General features: G+C 37.0%; 1 pseudogene; it reads left to right on the top strand.

Moving 5' to 3' along the window:
• Positions 1–5,167: 5,167 nt before the first annotated feature.
• On the top strand, positions 5,168–11,258 carry LOC131827950 (tigger transposable element-derived protein 1-like; annotated as a pseudogene).
• Positions 11,259–11,766: the final 508 nt, after the last annotated feature.

Raw genomic sequence — 11,766 nt, 5'->3', positions numbered from 1 at the left:
TGGCATATGTAGTTCTATTCTCAGGAAGATGGTTAGACTGTGACACTGATATTAAATTAAGCTCAGTGAAAGACAAAAACAGAGAACAGTCTCATTTGCTCAAGACAGAATGTTGGTTTTCCCAGTCACCCATCACAGGCAAGATTTTCCCTCAGTAGAGGTCCTATGAAGGGAATTCACCCATTGTATGAAGGACAAATCAAGCGACTTCCAAATCTAAGGTAGAAATCTAGGGACTTTTACAGCCACGCCAGGATCATTTCTTCCTCAGTTCTATATTTCATCCACCTCTGAAAGACTTTTTTTTTTAAAAATGTCTGGTTAAAGCGGAAATATGTAAAATGGACCTACAAAGTAAATAAGTAATGCATATTAAAAATAAAGAATAAAAATCAGCAAGAACAACTGTGGGAGGTAACTGTAGTTGCAAGAGACATGCTTCCTTGGCTTTTATATTCATCAGCTATGTGTCCTTGGAAAACTCCATTTAATGTCTTTTGACCTATTTCAGCCTGTATAAAATAAGGGAGGTAAGCTATATAAATCTAGTCACAGGTGTATGTCCATCTTACATTACAGCAGGCTCATTCTTCAAATGAATTCAACTGTAGAACCCACTAGCAGCAGACAAAAGTGAGTTGCTTGCATGGAAATATATAAGGCACCAGACATCTTGTTGAAATTACAGCAGAGGCTTTACAAGCACATTTTGAAACCACTGGACAAAATTATCTCTAAATTTTTTCCTATTATTGAGAAGTACATTAAGTTCTACCCAAATTCAGATTCTTGATTTACTAGAGATACACTGAATTCTACCCAAAATGATGATAAAATAATATTTTTTCTCAGAATAAATTCCTTCCACAACAACTTCATCATCATAATTAATAATTACCTATTAAGTACCCATTGTATGCTGAACATTGTCCTTGCTTTCAAGGAGCTAGTAATAAATTTGTGAAGATGAGATTTTTTTTCTTGAGTGAAGAATTATAATTATAAACCAACTACTAAAAATAATCAATAAACATTACAAATAATAATCATGTTAATAACTTTATGTGGTTCATCTGCTAATAAATGAGATTGACTTTACTGTATTGTCCAAATGACATTGACTCAAACTCCTAATTCTATAATATCCTGCAATTATTTCTGAGACTCCCCAAGTGTTACTTCTTTTTGCTCACAAAAGAGTTTGTCTACTGGAATTAGTCTTTGCCTTCAGTCAATAAATAACTGCTATGATTTTCTTCTGTGGCCACAGTTGCCTCTGCTAATGTCATTATTCTCTAAAGTGTGCAAGAGACCCTCTTCATTAGCTTACTGCCAAGTGTCTTCAGGAGATGGCAGTGTTACTGATGCTCCAGAAGTCCCTCCTTCAGGAGCCATAGTAGTTTTAATTGCTATGAAAGTGAGGAAAGATGCCTCCCCTTCTGAAAAATATGTCACATCTGTTTAGTGGATCTTCAGAGCATCTTTGTATAAAACCAGAGTCCTGAAATGCCTTTTGAAAGTTGACACTCAGATTCTCCACTCATGACAGTATAAACTCTCAGTGAAACAGTTCAGCTCAACTATCAGTAGCTTAACACCTGCATTTAAGTATATAATGCTTTATAGTTTCCCCCCAAATAATGAATGAGCAACCACTTCATTTGTGGAATTAAAGGTGTATTTTGAAGATTTTCTTAAACAAGTGTATCACTCAGGATAGGGTAGCAGTTCTGCAGGACTAACAAACAATCTCTAAATCTTAGTAGCTTAAAAAAATCAAAGATTAATATTGTGCTCATGGTATCTTTTAATCACAGGTTAACTTTATATTAATGGGCTTTTAGAGTTAACAAGCTCTGGTTCACCAAGGAGAGAGAATTTGGTGACTTGAGGGGCTCTTTTCTATAATAGCTTCTAGAATCAGGTTGAAGTTGCAACAACTATGGAGTATAATGCTGGTTGCTAAGGTAGAGAGAAAGAATTTGGAAAATCATACATTGATTCAATGCTTAAAGGCAAGTGTAACATGTCACTTAAATTCACAATTCATGGGCCAAAACAAAGCATGCACCCACACCTAACTTCAAGGAAGCAGAGATGTGCAGTCCCACCATATGCCCAGAAGGCAGATCTGGAAATATTTGATTAAAACTAATGTTTGCCACATCCAAAAACTATCTTCCACAAAAGTGAGTTGGAGTCTTTACCTTACAGAGACAGAAAGCAGCTTGCAATTTGAAAGACCATATTTGCTGCCCCTTTCCACTTCTCAACATTTAAAAAAAAAAATTCAAGAATTAGTATAATACAGCAACTTGACTAATGGTTGTTAAAACAGTTCAGAGGAAGGAGTGGTTGTTGACACTGGAGAAGTTATGGAAGACAGCAGGAAAGATACGGAATATGAATTGGATCTTGTGGAAAGGAGTTAGACTTTTAAAAGCATTGAGGGGGGGTGGATTCTGTGGAATCACACACATGCAAACACAGAGGCAAAAGTGGACAGGGAGTACGTGCGGAAAAGTGAGTAGAGCAGCTTGCTTCACTAGGTGGTTTGTAGAATAGTAATCACTGACACAACCTTGGAGTGGTGGTTTGGAAACCAATTGTGGGAAGCCAAGATAAAGAATTTGGCCTTTGTTCTGTAGAAAATGAGAAACTATTAAAGGTTTTGAAGACAGAATGATGAGTGCAATGTAAAAAGATAAATGTGTTCATGGAGAAGTTGATGGATTGGAAGAAGAAAGGCTGATAGAAAGTCATTAGTCCACTATTGCCATCATCAAGGCAACAAAGATGGCGACAGCAGCAATGGGAGGAAAACAGCTGGGGGAAAGTTGACAGGGGAAAATTGTAATAGGTTTGGCTGGGTGACTGAAGCAAAGGAGAAAGGGAGAGTAACCAGGTCTGTGCCTCCTTATTTCTCTAGTTAATACTGTCACCATTGATAGCAATTTCTCAGTGGTGTGTGTATGTGTGTGTGTGAGAGAGAGAGCAAGAGAGAGAGAGAAAGAGAGAGAGAAAAGGGGGAGAAAGAGAGGGAAAGGGAGACAGAAAGAGAGGAGGAGAATGGATATCTGTGGATGCGCTTATAAAACTTTATTTTTTTTTTTTTTTGCATCCAGCTATATAAATTAACTTGGCTGTAGCTACTATTTAAAGATATTCCGTGCCCAATAAATTGTATAGTGTTATGTTGATGACTGCCTACTATTTTTAGTATAAATGGATAATTTTCCAGTTAAATAGTATATTGCTGAACTACTAGGACCATTTACTTTCTTTTTTAAGAGATTTTATTTATTTATTTGTGATTGTGTGTGTGCGAGAGAGAGAGTGCATGAGAAGGGGAGAGGAAGGAAGGGAGAGGGAGAAAGCAGGCTCCCCATATGAGGCCCAATCCCAGAAACCTGAGATCACCACCTGAGCCAAAGACAACCAACTGAGCCACCCAGGCACCCCAGGACCATTCCCTGATTTCAGTGCTTTACTCTTAAAAATCCTTGTCTTGGGCTTCTCAGTTCAAGTTGCCCCCAAACAGTCACTATATTTGGCTCTTTGGTTATTTGCTGTCAACAATCCTATCTTACCAGGTCAAATTATACCTCCAGATATCCCCAACCCTGCCACCTTCCATTCCACACAGACAGCCCCTTGATCAGAGTCAATACCTCAAATGTTGCCATATTTTGCCTTCCAACATATTTCCAGCAACACAATACTAATATTTGGGAATGTTTTCTTTCAGTTTATTAAAGAGGTTTTGCTCATGGTGTTTTTCCAGCTGATGGCTTCTGAGCATCCCCAGGGCCAGCTGAAATTTTTGCAGGTGTACCCTACTTTCTCTACTCCATCTTCAGTCCAGCAACTTTGGGCTGTAGTGGGTATTATTATTCTTATTGGAGTCAAAAAATTAAGCTTTGTTCCTGCTCCTGCTCCCTATTTTCAAGAGCTGCCCACAGTTTGTGCTGTTACCTAGAAAACACAACTCAAGATATTTGCATTTTATACCCAAGCACTTGAGCAGTAGAGCTCTTCCCAACAGGGGCAGTCACCAAATTATCAAAGCCATCTTTATTTGCAACCTTATTAAAGTCACCATTGTGTCCAAGTCAATTATTTGTAAGAAAGTAGATAATTCTTGAAGGAATGGTGCTTTAAAGAATTCCAATATTTTTCTCTTAAAAATAGTTTACTAGCCATCTATCACTGTGAGTAACACCAAATCAATTTTTAAGCATCATCTGAACTACAGTATACTGATGATTGTACCATACTTGTGTAAGAATGCACCAATCACAAACAGCATTGAGAGTAAATACATTACCATGCTCCAGAGTTTGGGGCCATATTTGGCCTGGCACCAGTGATCACAGTCCTAACCACCACTCTTGAGTTCTTTTGGTTATAAAATGTCAAAGCACTAAACAACTTTAATAAGAGAGTCTGGTGCAGCCATAATAACAGATAAATACATCAGTGGAATAGAAAGTAGTTTCCAAAAGGACATTAATGTCTCTGAGAGCATTTGTATATAATGATGGTAAGGAAAAGTTGAAGTATTCAATAAATAAGGCTGGGAGAACAGAATGCTTTGGAGGGAAAATAAATGGTAAATACATAAATAAATCTCACTTCAAATAATACACAAAGATAATATTGGATGACTTAAAAAAAATAAGTGCAAAACACCAAAACTATAAAAAAGCAATAGAAATAATGTAGAATTATTAAAATATGATTGTACTTTCATTTACATTTTATACACTATTATGGAAGCATAAAAAATAAGGCTTATCTATGTGTGCTAATATGGAAAGACATCTATATTAATTAAAAAATAATTTTCTGGTAATATAAACAGTATTAACTCCATTTATGTAATGTATGTGTGACTATATCAACACACACACACACACACACACACACACACACACACACAGAAACAAGTGAGGAAGAAGGACTAACCGTCCCTGCTAATAGGAGACTGATGAGGAAGGAGTTTGTGGGTAAATAGGAGATTATCTCTTTTTCATTTATATTTCCCTTGATAGCCTATTCTGTATTTTGTTTATAAAGATCAAGCAGAAACTTCAATTCTTTTGAAATAAAAGAATGTGCCACTCTTTCAAATAAAAAAATATGCCATTTATGTTATTTTATGCGGATGACAGGAGACAAGGAGAACGTCATCGTTACTGCCAGAAGTCCTTCCTGTGTCATTAGGTGAGCAATCATTTCTCCCCTGCATTTGAGCATTAACCTGCTAATTCATCTCCTCCCGGAGCGCAGTGCCCTTTATTCCCTCCAATCGGTCCTCACAGAGAAGACATGTGGAGATCAAGCCTCCAATCCCTGGCTGCGTCGCCTTCGACGTCACTTTCGCGGATTCCCCTATCTAAATTGCTGTAATGTTTTAAAACACTCTCAGTTTTTTCTGGTATCACATAACACACTTCTTCCTTTACTATCTGCTTCACTACTCTGTTAGCATCAGGAGGACGGGGGCCAGGTCTGTTTTGTTCCATACAAAAGCTTCATCATCTAACACAACGCCTGGCATGAAGTTGGTAAGTAGATAGTAAGTTAAACATTGAATGCGTGAATGAGTGAATTGCCTGATAAAGCAAATATGGGTTACATGAACAGACTATGAACAGACTATTTAAGACAGATACCACGAATTTCAAAGTAGATCCACCAAAGAGAAAATAGAAACCATTAATATCGTTTTCACACAACCAGGAGGCGATTTAAACACACTCACCCAAAGAAGAAGCAGTCAGTGAATGAACACAATCTCCAGATTTTCTCAGAGTCTTTTTGAACAAGAAGCATGCCAAGAAGTGCTAAGAGATGAAGGTCAGATTTGTTATTTACAAAGCTGCCTGCGTTTTCCAGCTGTATTTCAGGTCAGGACTGGCAAGATAACAGAATACCCAGGGGAGATCTTCTTTGATTCTGTAAATGAATGTTCTAAAAGAAACATACTGGTGCAAGACACAGCCCTTCAGAACCTGGAAGGAACATAATGCAGAGCTGGCCTGAGGGAGGGAAAAAATCAATAGCTTTAACCGTGAATGAGACCAGCTTCTTTACAGCTAATGTTGGCAAAGGGGAAACCCTCAGGGGCACTGATATTGGCACTGTCTCCATCAATTTCCTCTGGCTCTGCTTGATAGCAGATACCAGCAGGGTCGGGGATGCAGTGGGGTTAGCCAAGCCGGAGAGGGGTAACAGGGGAAGCCCAGCTGGCTTGCAGAGATGATTTCCCCCTGCTTAGTTCCCTCTGCTCAGCCATTGGAAGCCCATGGGGCATCCACCAGGCAAGAGCCTGACCCTGGGAACATTAATTATATTTCTGAATCGAAATTAGGTCTTGAGTCATAAGCTTTCTCTTCACCAGCCATTGTATTCTAGCTGCAGAATGGAAAAGAAATCAAAAGGTTTTTATAATTAAGATTCTACCGTGGAGGTTTGATCTTCTCAAACCGTGGAAAGAACTCCTAGGCATGGTCCTTTTCGATCCAATGGGTTAATGATAGATGAAGGTTTTAAAGCTAAACTTTTTCCCTATCACAGGGGTCTGTGCTCTCCTCAAGAAAAAGAAAACAGTTTCCCATGACAGTATCCATTCATCAAAATCAATAGCCATAAAGGCATTTTTTTTTTTTTTTTTTTTGTTTTTGAGTTAAAGGAGGAGAAACCATCTGGAAAGAGAAATTTGACTCTTCAGAAATCCCAGCATCCAAATGAAATAATCCCTTTACAGGGAAGGCAAAACCTTTTTTTTAAAAAAGCAAAAATAAGAAAACAGTATCATCTATCCCTTTAGCCTCTGGTATAGTCTTACTGTTTGGGGTTGGTTGGTTTGTTTTTTAAATATAGGGAATTACTTTAGATTCCAGACTCTCCTTCCTAACTTTAATTATGGCATCGTTTTAAAATAATACAGTTGAGAATGGTGGTCTGACCCATCTCTTCTCTTGGTTCTCCTTTTGTAAGTAAAACATGTCCATGGCCATGCCTCTCTCATCATCCTAAAATAACTACTTTGCCCCAATTTAGAATTTAGTGTGAATATGACATTTATTGGTTTCCTTATAGATTTTAGTATTTATTTTTTATATGCTAGAACCAATCTACAATTATAATTAGAGTAAGTTTAACTATGCCCTTATAGTATTTAAACATAATTTAAGATGAGAGAAAATAGGATTACCTTAATATGAGAGAGGAAATACCCTATTTTCTCATTTTCTAGCACATAATAGGAAATAAAGATCTAATTACAAATCAGCATTCTTTCATTTTACTATTTATAGAACAAAAATAACGACTATTCATGTTACATTAGTGTAGTTCTTCGCCAGTATCTCTACTGGTGCCTCTCATATTTTGCAGTCATTTGCAGGGGACAGAGTGAAACTCAGGAAGTCAGCCTGATCTCAGTCTCAGAACCTCAGACACCTGCCTCACCAAAGCTAAGAATATTTGACCTACAGTTCTCTGCCTGTGATCCCTGCTAATGGCAAGGGAGTTTGAGCTCTACCTGGTTTAGGGTAAGTAATTGTAAAAATCAGTTCAGTAACTTTCTCATGCATTTCTCATTCCCTCACACCTGTGCATTCTACCATTTTTAAATGCAGAGCATAAGCTCACATGGCCTGAGAAAAGGCAGGATAATGTAGTCTTGAAAATGCTCAGCAATCCAGTGGGTTTGAGTTCAAATACCAAGTTCATAACACATTAGCTGAAAAACGTTGTACAAGGTATTTCTCTTCTTTGAGCCTCCCCATCAGTCTTTCCTCTTTGAGTTTCTCCTTCTGAAATGTAGTTTAAAGGGTTGAAATAATGTATATAAAGCACTTGGCCCATATGTACAATAATTGTTATTTCTAACATGTTTGCTTTTAAGAGTACCATGAAAGATCAAAACAATAAATATTTTCCAATAACAAAAAAATAGAAATCCCTTTCATTTTCTTGTGAACGTAGTTGGCCAGATGACCATTTGGTTGGTTAACCTAGGCATTAAATTAAAGCATCAGTACATTTTTTTCCTAAGGCCATCGCAGGTGATTGGTAATGACTGGTTTAAATAATTCTTTCTAATAAAATAATCTGTGACTCTATGTTATAGAATTTGAAGAAATTACTCTTCATTCATGTGCTAAAACTAGTAAGAAAAAGTCTAGTCTTAACTGCAGGTTCTCCTTCTATGTCTTTATTAGGAGATAGGTCATTATCTATCCAGATACCTTCAGATTCTCATTCCTTTATTCATAAGTGCTTGTATGCATTCATTCAATAAATATTTGTACTTTTATGAGAGAAAAGAGCCCCCAAATTGCCTAAAATACAAGTAGCATAAAAAACTTGAGAGAGGTGGTGTCTAAGGGTAATTATCTCACTGTTGTTTCAGAATTCATATTTATTTTTCTTCCATTGCACAACAAAAACATTTGTTGAAGGACACATTAGAAAAAGAAAATTTTAGGGACGCCTGGGTGGCTCAGTTAGTTGGACGACTGCCTTCGGCTCAGGTCATGATCCCGGAGTCCCGGGATCGAGTCCCACATCGGGCTCCCAGCTCCATGGGGAGTCTGCTTCGCTCTCTGACCTTCTCCTCGCTCATGCTCTCTCTCACTGTCTCTCTCTCAAATAAATAAATAAAATCTTAAAAAAAAAAAAAAAAAGAAAAAGAAAATTTTAAAGTTGTTCATCCTACGGTCCAAATTTAACTACTATTAATAAAGATTAATAACAACCATTGATTTTAGTCAGTAAGTATATATGTATATATGTATTGGTTTTTTAAATGATATCATATAGTTTGGAAATTCATTTTCCTTAAGAAATATGAATCATTAAGACTCCTTCAGTCACAAATGACAGAATACTAAATGCCATCTGACTTAAAAGAGGAAATTTATTGGCTCTTACACTGAAAAGTTGATAGATTGAGACATGACATAATCTAGTGTAATCATTTGACACTTTAGACAACTCTGTGAGGCATACAGGCATACCTGGTTTTAGTGAGCTTTCCTTTATTCCACTTTGCAGATACTGTGTTTTTTACAGATTGTGGTAACCTTCCATCATGCAAGTCTGTCAGTGCCATTTTTCCAACAATATTTGCTAATTTTATGTCTTTGTGTCACATTTTGATAATTCTCACAATATTTCAAAAATTTTTCACTATTTTCCCAATATTTCACAATATTTTTCACAATATTTCAAGATTTTTCACTATTATTATATTTTTATGGTGATCTGTGATAAAGATCTTGGACATACTATTGTAATTGTTTGGTTCCCCCATGAGCCATGCCCATATAAGACAGTAATCGATAAATATGTGTATTCTGACTGCTCCACTGACTGGTCATTCCCCCAGCTCTCTCCCTCTCTGTGGGTCCTATTCCCTGAGACACAATGGTATTGAAATTAGGCTGATTAATAACCCCACAATGGCCCCTTTCACTTTTCAAGTGAAAGGAAGGGTTATGTGTCTTTCACATTAAATCAAAAGCAAAAGATGATTAAGCTTAGTGAGGAAGACATGTTGAAAGACAAGACAGGCTGAAAGCTAGACCTCTTATGCCAATAAGCCAAGTTATGACTGCAAAGGAAAAGTTCTTGGAGGAAATTATAGAAGTGCTACTCCAGTGAACACACTAATGATAAGAAAGGGAAACAGCCTATTCCTGATATGAAGAAAGTTTTAGTGGTCTGGATAGAAAATCAAAAGAGTCGCTACATTCCCTTAAGCTGAAGCCTAATCCAGAGCAAGACCCCAACTCTCTTCAGTTCTAGGAAGGCTGAGGTGAGGTGAGGAAGCTGCAGAAGAAATTTTGAAGCTAGTTGAGATTGGTTCATGAGGTTTAAGGAAGGCAGCAAACTTGACAGCATAAAAGTTCAAGGTGAAGCAATAAGTGTTGATATAAAAGCTATAGCTATAGCTATACCCAGAAGATCTAGCTAAGATCATTAAAGAACATGGCCACAATAAACAACAGGTTTTCAGTGTAGATGAAACAACCTTATGCTGGGAGAAGATGCCATCTAGGACTTTCATAGCTAGAGAGGAGAAGTCAGTGCCTGGCTTCAAAGATCGGGCTGACTCTTGGTAGGAACTAATGCAGCTGGTGATTTTAAGTTGAAGCCAGTGCTCACTGACCATTCTGAAAATCTAGGGCCCCTGAGACTTATACTAACTCTTGCCTGTGCTCTAAAATTGTAAGAATAAAACCAAGATGAGAGCACATCTGTTTATAATATGGTTTCCTGAATATTTTAAAGCCACTGTTGAGATCTTCTGTTCAAAATATTCCTTTCAAACTATTACTGCTTATTGAGAATGGTCACCTACAAGTGCTAATGGACATGCACAACATGATTAATATTGTTTTCAAGACTGCTAACATAACTTACATTCTGCAGCACATGGATCGAAGGGTAATTTCTACTTTCAAGTCTCATTATTCACAAAATTTATTTTGTAAGGCTATAGCCGCCATAGTCATTCCTCTGGTGGAACTGGGAAAAGTAAATTGAAAACTTTCTGGAAAGAATTCACCATCTTAGATGCCATTAAGAACATTTATGATTCATGGGAAGAGGTCAAAATATCAACATGAATAGGATTTTGGAAGAAGTAGATTTCAACCCTCACAGATGACCTTGAGGGGTTTGAGACTTCAGTGAGGGAAGAAACTGCAGGTGTGGTAGAAATAGTAAGAGAACCAGAAGTAGAAGTGGAACCTGAAGACGTGACTAAATTGCTGCGACCTCATGATAAAAACGTTAACAAAATGAGAAGTTGCTTCTTGTGGATAAACAAAGGAAGTGTTTGTTTTGGTTTTATTCTTGTTTTATTTTGTTTCTGAGATGGAATCTACTCCTAATGAAGATACTATGAAGACTGTGAGAATGACAACAAAGGACTTAGAATGTGACATCCACTTAGTTGATAAATCAGTGGCAGGATTTGAGAGGATTGACTCTAATTTTGAAAAAAGTTCTGCTATAGGTAAATGGCTATCAAATGGTCACATGCTACAGAGAAATCGTTTGTGAAAGGAAGAGCCAATTAGTGCAGCAAGCGTCATTGTCTTATTTTAAGAAATGGCCACAGCCCCCTCGGCCTTCAGAAAGCTCCACCCTGATCAGTCAGAAACTGTCATCATCAAGGCCAAGACCTTCCACCAGCAAAAAGATTATGACTCTCTAAAAGCTCAGATGGTGTTTAGTATTTTTTAACAATAAAGTATTTTTAAACTAAGGTATGTATGTATTTTTTAGACATCATGCTGTTACACACATATAGACCACAGTCTAGTGTAAACATAACTTTTGTATGCACTGGGAAAACAAAAAAATTCACTTGATTTTATTGCAGTGGTCTGGAATTGAACTCACAATATCTCCAGGGTATGCTTGTTTACGTGAAGGCAAAAACAGATGTCCACTATGTAATACAGGTACCTATTTTCACATGTGATTGAAAATAGATATCGTTATATATCAACAAATGTGCTTTTACATTTTGGAGGAGAATACCCTATTTTTTAGATATACCATGATTTATTTCATCGATTTCCTACCGTCAAACAATTGCAGTAAGTATAAAATAGTGATTATAAAGACCAACTCTCTGGCTGGTTCACTTTGGGCAAATTATCTAACTTCAATGGTCTCATCTGTAAAATGAATATAATAATAAAATCGATGTAATGGAGCTGTTTTAAGTTTGAAATG

Source organism: Mustela lutreola, chromosome 3, assembly GCF_030435805.1.
Source record: "Mustela lutreola isolate mMusLut2 chromosome 3, mMusLut2.pri, whole genome shotgun sequence".
Lineage (NCBI taxonomy): Eukaryota > Metazoa > Chordata > Mammalia > Carnivora > Mustelidae > Mustela > Mustela lutreola.
This window is presented reverse-complemented; position numbering and strand designations above follow the sequence as displayed.